The sequence below is a fragment of the Balaenoptera ricei genome, chromosome 17 (assembly GCF_028023285.1).
Source record: "Balaenoptera ricei isolate mBalRic1 chromosome 17, mBalRic1.hap2, whole genome shotgun sequence".
NCBI classification, from domain to species: domain Eukaryota; kingdom Metazoa; phylum Chordata; class Mammalia; order Artiodactyla; family Balaenopteridae; genus Balaenoptera; species Balaenoptera ricei.
This window is the reverse complement of record NC_082655.1, coordinates 79,898,463-79,912,669: the sequence shown is the minus strand read 5'-3', so window position 1 is coordinate 79,912,669 and position 14,207 is coordinate 79,898,463. Positions and strand designations below refer to the sequence as shown.

General features: G+C 42.2%; 1 long non-coding RNA gene across 2 annotated transcripts in view; it reads left to right on the top strand.

Moving 5' to 3' along the window:
• The window catches only part of LOC132351818 (uncharacterized), a 31,824-nt gene extending 18,528 nt beyond the window's left edge, over positions 1-13,296 (top strand). For both annotated transcript variants that reach the window (XR_009498471.1, XR_009498472.1), the window contains one exon: positions 13,162-13,296. This is a non-coding gene — a long non-coding RNA (uncharacterized LOC132351818). The remainder of the gene's footprint in view (positions 1-13,161) is intronic.
• Positions 13,297-14,207: the final 911 nt, after the last annotated feature.

The window sequence follows — 14,207 nt, the reverse complement described above, 5'->3', positions numbered from 1 at the left end:
CCCAACCAGGGATCGAACCCAGGCCCCTGCATTGGGAGCGCGGAGTCTTACCCACTGGACCACCAGGGAAGTCACTATACAAGTTTAGAATTGTTTTCTTACCCCATGTATTTGATCCCTTAATTATTCTTACTTAGTGACTCTTTGTATCCCCAATAATACTTTCTGACTGAAAGCCCACTCTGTCTTTTAATAATTTAGCAATGCCATCTTTCTTTTTTTAATCCTTTTACTTTAAACATTTTTGTGAGCTTTCATTTTAGGTGCATGCCTTGTACGGACATATTAAGAGGTGGATTTTGTTTTTCGATCCAAATGACATTCTGTGTCTTCTCACTGTTTACCATTTATATTTTGTGGTTATTGATATGTTTGAATTTATTTCTATCATTTTCTTTTTCTTTCTATATTTCCAGCGTTGTTTGTACTTCTCCTTCCTTTCTTCTTTTAGATTAACTTGGAGTTTAAAATTTCATTCCTCAGCCTCTACCCTTTCACAAATTATACACTCTTTTCTTATTTACTGAGTAGGTGTCCTCAGTGTTAACATGCTGTATAAGTCAGGGTGCTCTCAGGAAATTAACTGCTCAAGTGAGAACATTTTAATAAGGGATTTTTCCTGAGGTATAGTCAGGGTTTAGCAGAGGAACAGTGAGTGGTCATTAGCACATGGAGGCTTTAAAGGGCAAGGTAGGGAGAGTGGTTTCCAAGCCCAGAAAGAACACAGGTGGCTCTAGGAGCTTTGAAAGAGGGCTGTCCAATCAATGCTGTCTTTGGAAAAGGGAAGCAGCCCACCTGTGGCGACCCAGCTTGGGGGGGGAGCCAGGGAATAGGTACCTCTATTCACTCTTCTTCCCCTTCTGTGCCTCTCACAAGCAAGCCAACGGAAATCTAAAGGGCAAGGAGGGCGTGGAGCAGCGCCCAGGGGTCACGCCCAGAGTCGGGTGATGGAGAGAGAGCTCAGCGGAAGATGTCTAGCACACAAACACGTTTGCATTCCAAAGTAAACCCACATCTTTACTCTCTCAGATGAGACAGGGACCCTGGAGCACATTCAATACAACCACTGTAACTTATGCAGTAGGTCTGCATTCTAGGTGTATTTTAGTCCCTCCAAATAAACATTGTTTCTTTCTTACTCTGCTGTTGGTTTTAAAGGTATATTTTTGCACCCAGACCTTCTCTTGTGAACCACTGTCTTTTTTCCTCAAGTTCCTTCCAAAGTTCTTTCACTGAGAGCCTGATGGTTAAGAGTAGCCTCAGTTTTTGTTTGTCTGACAACGTCTTCATTTTGTAATTATTTGTAATGAGAGACTGACTACATCATTTTCGAGTGACCTTTCTTTTCCCTGAGCCCCTGTGGATGTTATCACGCTTGTTTCTGGGTTCCATCATCTTTGAATCACATCAGCTATTGGTCCAAGTATCATTGCTTTGTAGGAATCTGTCTTTGCTCTTCATCTGCTTTTAAGATCTTGGTCTTTTCCTCTTTCAGCTCTTTAACTACAATTATCTAAGGCTTTTTTTTTTTTTTTTGGAAAAAAAAGTATCCTGCTGAGAATATCGTGTTCCTCTTGACTATGAGTTTGTATGTCTTCCAACAGTTTTTTAACTTCTCAGCCATTCTTTCCTTAAATATTCCATCTTCACTTTCTGTATTCTTTCCTTCTCAAACGCTGAGTGTCTATTAGACCATCATTCTCTAGGTCTCTTAACTTCTCTGACATATTTTCCATTTCCTCATCTCTTAGTGCTGTATTGTAGGTACTTTCAAGCCATTTTTCTGGTTTACTAATTTCCTCTAACATGTGTCTAATCTGCTGTTTGAATGATCCACTGAGTATTTAATTTCAAAGATTATGTTTTTCGTTTTTCAAGCTTCTATTCTATCATATTTCAAATCTGCCTTTTCTTATTTGATAATATCTTGTTTCTTGCTAATATTTTAAATTCCTCCTTCATTTCATTAAAGATTTTAAGTACTGCTTTTTTTTTAAGTTCTCTATCTGGCTATTCCAATGTCTGTGTTCCTCAGAGTCTCACTCAGCCATTGTCTCCACTGCAGGTGTTTAGTAATTTTGACTGTGAGGCCACGCCCAGCAGAACCTTACTGAGGGTAATTCTGAAGGAGGCTGAATTGAGAGTATTTCACTGTGTCATTTATTTTTCCACAAGAACCCAGGACACTCTTATTGTGAGGGTATTTTCATTTAATCCTTAGCTTGTAATTGGACTACAAAGGTAACATAATTTAAATTCTAAACCTATATAAGGGCTTGTTCAGGGTTACAAATTCTCTAGAGAAAGAAGTATCTTTCCATCTAGAGCCGTGGGCTGGACGGGCAAGTTGTTCCGTCCGTTCCTTTGCCAGACGGCAGGTTTCTTCGGACCCAAGGGCCGCCCTCTGCCTCCACCCTGAGGACTGATATCGTTTCTGGAAGACAGCGGTTCTGCTGGGAAGCGGGGCTGAGTGAGTGCACAGGGGCTGAGCGATCCGGCTGCTCTGGCTTTGTGTCCCAACCCGTCACCCCGTCAGGGTCCCTTGGCCCTTCTCCTCTCTGTTCTGTGACCCGGGCTCTCTCCCGGTGACACCCCCGCCCCCCGGCTACACTCTCCTCTCCTACCCAGTCCCACCCACATCAGTGTTCCAGAGATGAAAGTCTCTTTCTGTCTTTCCCGTGAAAAACGCCTCTTTTTGAGCAAAGCTTGTATCTACTTTCTGCAAAACAAGAATTGTTTCTATAGTTTTGTTTAGAGAGGGAAGACCAGCTGACGCTCAGTTTACCTTCTTGCAGCTAAAAGAATATTGAACATAACTGATAAATTATGTTTAGTGTACTCTGCTTTAAAAGTCTAGGAAATCATGTATGCATTTAGTCATGATTAGGAGGAAAATATGGGGGGAAATGTAGTATGGAAGGAAATAAAAGTCTTGGGTGGAAAAAATACTGAACTGCAGTCATGAAACCTGAGTTCTACTCTTTGTCCAGTCACTGATCAACAGTGTGCCATTGTCAAGGTGATTTAGTCTGCGTTGGCGTCAGTTCACCCAACTGAAAAGGAGAATCTCATTAGATGTTCTCGAGTACGACATTCCTTTCTAAAATTCTGTAAAGTTTTGTTACTTGGAAAACTTACGTATGTACACTAGATACTTCCCCGAGGATGCCGAATAAATGAGAAAGCACACACTACCAAACTCTTCATTATAGAGACCAATATAAGAGCTTGAATACCTCTTACTAAATCTCTTTTGATCTAAAGGAGATAAAGGGTAAAGTTCTTAGACTCTGTTCAACATTGTTTCAAAGGTTTTCATCATGCTTGCCCAAATACGACAGATGATTCTTGGTGGCAATATATGTGGGAAAACACAACGGGGCATAAAGCCAATAAATATTGAATTCCCAGTTATGAGTTTGCCAATCAAGCAAGAAAGAATGAAGGTCTTATGTCAGGTAGTTATTAAGAATGGAAAAGGCAAAGCTACTATGATTTACTTCTTATCTGATACCATCCCGGCCCACGGCTTTGCTCTGGCCCCTGCTCTGGCAAGAGGTGTAGCCTGAGAGCACATTAACCGCGTGGCTCTTGCTTTCTGCTCTAATGCTTTAGCTGCTGTTACATGGGGTCCTGCAGGAGTCGCTCAGCTATTCCAGCACAAGCACAGATCTACAAGTGCGAGGGAGTGAACATCCCTGGAGCAACCCTTGTCCGCCGGGGAATGAAGCCAATCCATAAGGGCTCCATTTTCCATGTCGGAGATGCACGCTTTTGTGCATTCTGCAAAGTTCTCTAGGGGGTTCTCAACAAGAGCCCCGGTTGCCCAGAGCAGCGGCCAGCTCGTTGTGAACTAATGCTTCAGTTGGCTCCCTCCTCCTCTCCATCTGATTCTTCCCAGTCCTCCCAACCCCACCTTTGTCCTTGTGATCACTTTCGTGCAAGCTGCAATGGATGTCGGGGCTCTCTGCCCAGCCCACCCGAGAGAAAGAAGGCCCTCAGGTTCCAGGGCTGCAGTTACTGTCTGTTGCTGACTCTGATAATTGCTTGTGACTGAGGCGCCACATTACTCGAGGGTATACTACTTTCTTGGGGCCAGTTATTACTCAATGACTGGCCAGTCCTGGAGTATGAAGGCAGTTTGGAACCACTTTGCAAGGCCATCTCAGACTCAGAGCTCACTGAGGGACTGATGTTTCCTCTGCTGCAAATGCATTACAGCTCAACTCCTACGTTTGTCCGAAGCCATTTCTTCCCTCCCTTACACAGTGATACGGAGACCAACCTACTGTTAAACCTGCTCACCTCAAATCTACATCCAAACTCTGAATCCAAGTTTCCAAAGATGCAGCTCTTGGCCCACCCTTTGTTTGGGGAGGTAACCAAGCTAAGACAATTGCCTTGAGCTCTCATTCTCTTTCTCTCTCTCTCTCCCACTCCATGGGGGTGTGTGTGGGGGTCTGTGTGTGTGTGTGTGTGTTGGTGGGGAGTTGATGATCACTTACTTTCGGCAGTATTTTCTTAAGGTTTTAATTACAGCCTTTGCCATAAGAATCAATCGTAACAAAAGAGAGAATATTTTTTAAGAGGGAAATCAGGACTAATAACTAAAGCATCCCAATTTGTTATTGGGTAGATGAAGGGCAGTGGCAAGGACACATGTCTCAGTAGGTGGGGTTTTTTCTTTCTTATTAGTAAATTATAGTTATCATTATTTGGTGACATTACAATGAACAAAGTAAATTTATATTTTTTTCTTCAATTTTTCTAAGCAGTGGAGATCTATAATTAATTTGCACCTTTTTATGCTGTATAAACTTTTTTCTCTCTGGACATGCCTAGAAATTCTTGGCACTTCTGCATTTTAGCTGCTCTCAACTCTGTTGTTCCACTGCCAATCGACTATCCTTTGTAATTGCAGTTTTAATATTAGCAGGTAATATACCGCTTTTTCAAGATAACCAGTAAATCGATAGGGATGTTAAATTCAAGTCTAGAGCTGATTCCTGCAGGGCCATTCATCTTCGGCACTTAATACCACCTGTATATGCAGGAAATTAAGTACTGTCCTTTCCTTGACTATGAACGTTTTCTTTTAGTGGTGGTATAAATCAAGTAATTGCAGAGAAAAAGTAAATTACAAAGAAAAGAAAAATGGGATTAAATGTGTAGCTCTTTGTGACTACACTGCTTTTTTCAACCAGGCATGATGAAATGAAGGATTAAGCAATAATGTAATGATTTTTATTCAAACGGGCAATCAATCTGCAGCTCTCAGTTTCTGAGACATTGCTTTTTTTCTTTAATGGAAATAAACTTAAACTGTAGAATTTATTACTTCCAGTAGTCATTTCATTTTGCTTTCATTAATCTGGTTGGTGTCAAAGAAAAATAAGAAAATGCTTTGGCTTTTATTTTCCTTAGACCTTTTACATTTCATGTGAATCATCAACATCACATTTCATAGTGATGAATATCAAGTCATTTAAACGATGCTTCTGGATTGAAGCAGCAGTGTTAACTACTTGGGTTTTTGGAGAACACAAACATGCATGGAGCTTGTTGACAAGCAAACACCTTGTTTGTCACTGTACTGCTCTAATGTGCAGAGATGATCACTTTTGTTAAGTGAGAATACAAGGGAACAAGGTCAGATTTAGTTAAAATTCCAATACGAATTGTGAATTCCTTTTCCTATATGTTCCTCTCCCCATGATCATAGCTGCACAGACACATACCTAGGGCAGGTGGCCCAGGGCATCCTAAAGCTCTCTATACTCTAATTATTCTACCCCTTCCCTTACTCTCGTCCTCAATTCATCGATATTGCTTTCCAAGCACTCAGCCAAGACTCATCTCAAAAGTTAGATGGATATGCAAGTCTATAGGACATAATTTGATGGGCACCTGCTTTCAAACTCTGACTTGTCATAATAAAGAGCATCTTATGGTTAGGACTCCATTCTTGTTAGCTGCATAGGGGTTTCAGGCTTGAAGGATCCCCTAGTAAAATCCATAGACCTCTGAGATGGTAACAACAGCTAACATCATTACCAGCACTTTAAGCGTGATCCTAGCTGAGCAAGGCTATCAATGGGAGAACTGGAGAGATACCTGGGCTAGGAAGAGACGGGCACTGCGGCCAGTCCCTGGGATACCTCAAACCCCCAACGTGTGCAGGAGTGCATGGCACATGGCAGGAACTCTGGACAGCAAGTGGAATTGTAGCCTGACAACGTGAAGGGGCAGGTGCCTAAGTTAGGCTTGATCAACTTCACAGTGTGCTGTGAGGCTTTGTTCTTGAGGTGTTGTTCGATGACCAACAAGTCAGTCTCATAACAAATGTCACTTAACGTATGATATTAATAAAAAATTTTCAGAAATACTCCTCTAAAGCACACCACACTCACAGACACACACACACACACACACACACGCACACACACAAAGGCTCACACGTTCCATGGCTTCATGCACATGCATCTATTATAGCCTTTCTCACACGGCGTCTTTACTGACTTGGGCTGCCTTTTTTCTCCTTCAACTTGACTGCATGTCTCAGACTCAAGTGCTGACAAGGTCCCACAAGCAGCATGAATGTCTAGACCAGGTGGAAGTAGCTGAGAGTCTGCAGCTTCTAAAGGAGCGGCATTGCCCAGCCGACAGTTGTCATATGTAATATGGGCTCAGTGTTGCTGTATATCTGTTTTTTTAATGCTGGATAGTATACATTAGCTTAATGTAATGGAGTGAAATGGAATAGCAGCATTTGCTGCCATTTAGAATTTGGGAGACCAACTCTGTATGGGCTAAACATATTGTTCATCTTAAGGCCAAATTGGACCACAGGCTGCTAACTTTATTGCCTCTGAACTAGAACACGATGTTCTGGAAAGAGTATCTGGGTCTTTTTCCTCGCTCTTTAGAGCTTAGTTTATGTGGGGCTGAGTTTGAACATATGGCTCAATGTTCCCAGGTGAGTCTAATGTTGAGAACAATCGTAATAAATCTGTGAACCGCTGCTGTGGCCCTGGGAAATGATTATCTAGAGATTGTCTTTTCTCCTCTAAGAAGAAAATTTCTATTTTTACAGGCTCTTTTTTTACCACAAGATATTAAAAATATAAAAGAAGACGTAAAAGTCATTCAAGGCAATATTATCAAAGATCTCAAAGTAAAAAGCTTTATTAAAATAACAGATCTTTGATATTTTATTATGTCAGGTTGGACTATGAAAACAAAATTCAATAAAATATGCCTGGAATGTTCCAAGTCCTCTGGATCTTGTTCTTCTGGCCACAAATGGTGATTTCCATGCATGGATTCTCACCCACATTCATGTTTGTGGTGCCCTATGTGTTCGTAAAGTTGCTGCCCGGGAAATTGTCAGAAAGAAAAATTTGGGCCTGAGAAAGTGTCCTGAAGAGAGTGAAGAATCACTTGATTTTATGAGCTAATCCTTTGCCAAGAGAATTAAAATGAACCTCTATCTACACCACCAAAGTGCGGTAGGGAGTTGAAGAAATTATACTCAGCTCAGACTGAAAGAAGAGTTTAGCCCAAGTGATCAAAAAACAATAATCTATTTAGTTCAAGTTCATCACCTGCTCTGGTTTTTTGCTTGTTAAGACAGCCTAAGTTTAATCTCCTTACTTCAGGCTAATGTTGGCTCCATCTGTAAAAAGGAGCTCTGTGTTTTTGGTCAGGCATCATAGTGTTTGAACCCAGGTGCATACATGAGCTTCAGGGGCTCCATGAAATCCTTCCCCTTAAATTGTGTGCAAAGTATTTTCTGTATGTATTTTCCTTCTGAGAAGAGAGTGCAGAGCTTCCATTAAATTGTCAAAGGAACTAAGAAAATGTTCATCATCACTGACCTAGACGACCCTCCACTTCCCTTCTAACACTGACATTTCTGTGATTATTTCAGGAAGTCGTGCAAAGTGGATATGACTGTGGGAATAACTAAAATTTGTGTAAATATTTTATTGGAATAATAAATTAGTCAACGTAAAAATAAGTGGAAAATGTCTGGGCTTCTTAATGTTTGGATTCTGTATCTTTGAGATTGTTCCCTATCATTACAAAATGCAAAGCCAATCTCCATACACAGAGCTCTAACAAATTCACAGATGTGAATGAACTACTCAATACAAAAAAAAAAGAGTAAATAACATTTCCACTCCTAGCACCAACCCTGATGTGTTATATAGAAATATAACAGGAATATATTTATTCTAATGAGCTGTATCCAGTTATCTGTCACTATATAAGAAACCACCCCAAAACTAAGTGGCTTAATACAATAATAGTTTATTATAATGGATCGTGCATCTGTGGGTCGGCTAGAGGCTGGTGGAAATTACCTGCAGTTACGTGTCTGCAGGGACTGTAGATTATTCTTTGCTGGGATTGGCTGGGGCAGCTTAGCCTCTGCTCCATTTTCCTGCTGGGACCAGTGGGCAAACACCAGTGGGTCCTGCTCACGGCGATGGCAAACGGGCAAAGCCAAGCAGGAGCTTTGAGGACTCCTAGGATCTAGGTTGGAAGAACCCCACCGTCACCTCTGCCTCATTCTAGTGCCCAAAGCAAGCCATGCGGGCAAAGGATGGAGAGAGACAGTCCAAATCTACAATGGAAAGAATGGAAAGTCACAGGGAAAAGAGCAAGAAGGGCGGTGGGGAAGGGAATTGAGGCCATTGATTCGATCTATCGCGTGGGTCAAACTTTTGAAGAGTCCAGACAGGAAGCAGTTTTATTTTTCTCCCAATATTACCTTAAAATATGTTCTGTGGAATCTCCGTCCTCCTGTCCCTTCCCGTATCTCTACTTTTAGTTCTACCTACGTCTCATTTGGGTAATGAAGTCTCACTTTCAGGCAAGACTCTGTTCTGAACAACCACAGGCAAACTTCGGTCTCATACCCGGTTCAGAGGTACCCCGTTGTCAGGGTTCTCGGTCCCGAGACCTGCAGGGAAGCCGGGATGGGGGGACGCGCTGCCCAGCTGCGGGGTGTGGGCAGCAGGGGGCCGCCCGGGGCCTCGCCCTTCCGGAGGCCACTGGTCAACCCAGGGCGTGGAGGCCCAGCGGCCCCAAACCCGGCCGGCGCCAGCGGGATCTCCCCTCAGGTGGGCAGAGCCTTCCCTGGGCCGGTCTCGAGCTCTGCCTGGAGCTGCTTCTCCTCTTTTCAGAGCGGACGATTCCCCCCAAAAAGCCTGCCTCCCATGCTCCATCTCAGCGTCTGCTTCCAGAAAACCCAGCCTGTGACACGTTTGTCCTTTAACTCTTCCCTTTTTCCCTCTGCTTCTGCTTTCTCCAGGGGATGCTTTGGGGAATGGGAGATTAAAGGCAGTGGGAAAGTATTTTTTTTTAACTTTTCATTTTATGTTGGAATAGAGCCGATTACCAACGTTGTGATAGTTTCAGGTGCACAGCAAAGAGACCCGGCCATACTTATACCTGTATCCATTCTCCCAAGGCGGTGGGAGGGTATCAGTCATTGGTGTTGTCGCAATTGGTGTGGAAGGCATCTATCTAGCTGTACCTATCTATGCATATCTATAAATACATCTCTGTATCTATCTATACGTATCTTTATCGATATCTATCCATCTTTACGTAACCACACATCAATTCATAGCTCTACCTGTATATACGTGTCCATGTTCATCTACCTATACACACCTCTGTCTCTTCATCCATCTGCCTGTCTCCCAGGTGCCTGCCTGCTCATTACGCCTCAGTGTACCCTCCTCCCTCCTTGGCATCCCTTTGACGTTTGGGGAAACAGAGGAAGATTATCTCATGTCCACTGAGTCTCTCCCTGTGGTAGCTTCTCTGCCCTCTTCTTCCCGCTGCCTTGAGCCTCTGGTCCTGTAGAGAGCAGCCTGGACAGTGGGAGTAATCCTTCCCCCTTCCCCATCTGGCTGCCCCATCCCGGGTCTTACAGAGGCTCCAGCAGGGAGGCCACACCTTCCTTTATGTACCTGTGCTCAAAGCTCTGTGACCCCCTGCCTGTGTAAGAGAACAGATTTTACTGGAGTTTCAGAGACATCTATGGAGAATTGCAATGTAAAATAAAACTTTTAAACCAGATGCCTAATACGACCGAGTGCTGAGTTCAAGGGAAAGACAAAGAAAACTTACATCCTTCTCGCGGGATCTGCATTAAGGGTGAACTTGACTGTTAGCTTTATTCTCCTGAACTGGGGTATTTCCTCCTCTCCACCCCTCCTAAATCCACCCTCCACCCCTCAGATCTCCATACAACCTCTTAAATCTCCTTTTGCCCTGGGATTTGTCACTTCACCCACCAGGAAAATCTCTGGAACGCACCTGTCCCTGATGTCTAAATTATGCACAAAAGCAGCACCTTTGAGGACAGTTTGCCAGTGCAGACTGGATTTGAAAACTCTTTTTTCTCTTTGAGGTATCTTTGCCATTGTGAAATGAAAATGCACTCGGCTTTTGCTCTGGCCTCTTGTGCAGGATACAGAATACCTTCATCACCCTTAACCGTCACCTTACAACCCACCCCCAAGGATATATCTACACAAGTTAGGTCTCACTCAACCAAAGAAAGCATGGCATTCCAAAAACTCCTACTGGCTGTCCCTTCTGTTTCGAAGCACTGGACAAAGTTACACACTGATTTTTCACAACTATGGTGATGACATCCTTTTGTAGTACTGCCCGGTCCTCAGTGCCCATGGTTTCCGCATACGTGAATCCGCAGATCTGGGGATGCAGAACCGGAGGGTACAGAGGGCCAGACTACACTACACCCTTTTACATAAGGGACGTGAGCGTCTGTGGATTTTGGTATCCGCTGGAATTCCTGGAACAAATCTCCCGTGGATACCAAGGGATGACTGTATACCAAATTCCAGGTGACAAAGGCAAAGTAACATAGGAAGTTAGCCAAAGATGTTCAGAAAGTCCAGAACATGGAGCATGCTTTATCGAGAAGCCAGTATTTTTATAGGACCTGGAGATAATAACTGAATTTTTTATGAAGTTGACCTTCATTCCAGTTGCTAGGCTCTGATAATAGATAGAACCTCTGCATGTGTGATCCCAAGGCAAGGCTCACCCATTATAACCTGTGGCTTAGTCCACCTGGCTGGACAGCCTATAGGCATACAAAATGCCACAAAGAACTTCTCTAAGCTCAGTATTTCTTCCCCTAGAGACAAAAATGTCTCTGGAAATAATGGCAGTATTTATAGGAGGAAACATTGAAATTACTGACCATAACTAATTAAAAAATGAAAAATAATAATGTTGACTTTATCCAAGTTCTTTGCTAAGTGAAAGGTATCATAATAAGGGAATTTTTAAAGTTACAATACCATAAACTCCACCAAAGGAAACAAAGATGATTTAAAGGAAATGAAATTTCAAAATTGTATAGGATTCTCTAATAAATATTTAAAGGCATTTCATTTTAACACGTCTCTAGGGAGAACGCCACCACAGAAAAAGCACAAGATGAGAAGATGAATTACTTGGAAATGAAAACAAACTTGACAAGTTGACATTTTACCCCAAACAAACCACAGCGCCAGTAGTTTATCCAGTTCTGCATTAAAATGTGCCTGAGTATATACACACACACACAAAATCATTCTTTATATGATGTATTGAACACTGGGATTTTTTTTCTAAGCTTTTTTCTCCCATTTGACTTCTTCCATTTTTATTTCAGTTTTGAGTAACCTGACACTTTAACAAATTAACATTCCCCAGTCTGGTTTCCAGTGTGTTCTCTTTTTCAGTTTTATTGTCTCCTATTTTTGCCCAAATTAAATAAAATTCCTAAGTCCTTTTCTTCTGTAGAACTGATCATTTACATAAGTAGTAAGCAATAAAGTTGGTATAAAATCAAAAGGGGCTTCCATTTTTTATTATTACTTTCAGAGAGTCTCAATTCTGTGCACTTTTTCCTACATCTGTATACATTCTACAGGTGCCATCTACATATTGTTTGTGATTTTTTTTTTTACCTCGGTGGTTCAACTGCTCATCAAATTGACTTTTGTAGTTCTTAAAAAGAACATTTTGTTTAACTTGAAACAGTGTCAATGTAATGAAGACCGATGGACCTTGTAAAGCTGAGGCATCTAAAGCCATAGAAGACATAAATCCCTTAGAATGGGCGGAACAGCACCACCCTACTTGAGTGCAAAGGCAGCGCTCTGTGATTTGCTTCTTCTGCTTTTAGAAATGAAGTTACTGATGGAAATAAGTCAATGGAAAAATTTAACGATGTGTGACATTAACGATACATAAACAACAGTTCTAAGTAAAAATTGCTTATTTTAACAACTAAAATGGATGTCCACCTAGTACAAAACCACCAGGATCAGGGGCAGCGAGTGCGATTTTAATTAAATAGTTTCTAGTAGGAACGCTGTGGAAAGAGAAGCCTAGTGAGAACCTTGGACTGAGAGCGCGGGAAAGGGTACCCAGGACGGTGCCGACCCCGCCCACCTCACCCCACCCCTCGGGTTCGCTTGTATTTTTGGTCAAGTCCCTGTTTGCTATAATTTAAGGATGAATATAAAATGAGCTACAAGTTTACCCTAATTTTTGCAAGAATGTGGCACCAGAATAAAATATAACCCTGAAAGTTTGAGTGTGTGAACTTCTCTAAAATGTTTTAAAACAATCTACCTTAAAATAAACCCTAAAAATTTTACTCAAATCCCATGCTGTTCTATCAAAGTGCAGTGTGTGTGTGTGTGTGTGTGTGTGTGTACGTGTGTGTGCGTGTGCGCGTGCAGATGTGTGCTGTGTACAGGTGGAGAAGTGAAGGCCTAGGACAGGGAAAAGATGAGTCTTCTTAAAGCACCGTGAGTTTAATTCTTTAAATTCCAAATTAACTGCAAAGAGATGAAAAACCAGCTTTGGCTACAGGGGGATGAATAGGGAAGAATGGAGTGTAACATAGAAAGGAAGCATTTTGTGATTTGCTTTGATTTTTAAATCTTCATTTTACAGAACACCATAAACCAATGGCCATATTTGAAGACAGATTCTATATTTAAGGAAGTAATCACTCTCATTGAATCAGTTCCCAGTGTGATATTTTCAGACCTGAACTGTCTGATCTGACTGCTTAATACTGTGAAGACCGACTTCACTCTCTTTTAATTACAGGCTAAAACTCCACTATGGACCCCAAACTGCCCTCTTGACTCCACATGTTGGTCAAGTTGAATGATAGCCATCCTTCTTCCTCCTGACCTTTCAGGTAATTAACAATACGAAGGTCACACAGTTTGTGTGTTGGAGAAGCCAAATAAATGCTATTTGAAATGCAACTACCATAACTCAGGTAGTGTCCCTTCATTTCTAGACTCTAACTACAGAAAGTGTGTTTCCAGTTCCCATTTACACCCAAGTGTACCATCCAAGAATCAGAGTGTGATCGCAAGTCCGTGTGCCCGATGCACGGCGAGGCCAAACAAACCGGAACGTCAGAGTTTGAAGCAGAGAAAGGTTTATTGCAAGCCCATGCAGGGAGATGGGTGGCTCATGCCCTAAAAAGCCCTGAGCTCCCCGAAGCGTTTCGGCAAAGCACTTTTAAAAGCCAGGTGAGGGAGGGAGTGTCGCAGGGTACGAGATCAGCTTGTGCACAGTTCTCTGATTGGCTGATGGTGAGGTCACAGGGTGATGTCACAGGCTTTAACGTTATCAGTCCTTAGGCTCCAGGAGGCCTGGGGCTATGTGCTCATGGTCGTCAAGTAATTAACGTCTTCCATTTGCTGGGGGGTTTTGATACTTGTAAAACAACTCAGGAAATGTGCATGAGATACTGTTATCCAGGTACTTCAGAGAGGTGTTACAGCAGAAGGGGTCTGTCCCTGGAAGGCCCCATAGGGTCCTGCTTGGTTAGAAGAGGGAGTAATTTGTAGTGTTTGGGGGGAAAAAAAAGACACAATATATTAAGAATATATTAACCCGCAGAATAAATCTGCAGGTTCTGTCTAGACATTTTTCTCAAAACATGATTTATTATAGAGAATATAACATCTTTTGAGTGAAATAGATAGAAGTAGGTGATTTGGATAACAAATAGAGCAGGAAAAATCTCAGTGTTCTCAAGACAAGCCTTCATTCTTTCAGGTCATTTGTGCTATCTTGACTCAAACCATCCAGGTCAAAGTTGGCATGGTCTCCTCCTGGTTGTCAAAGCAAACCGG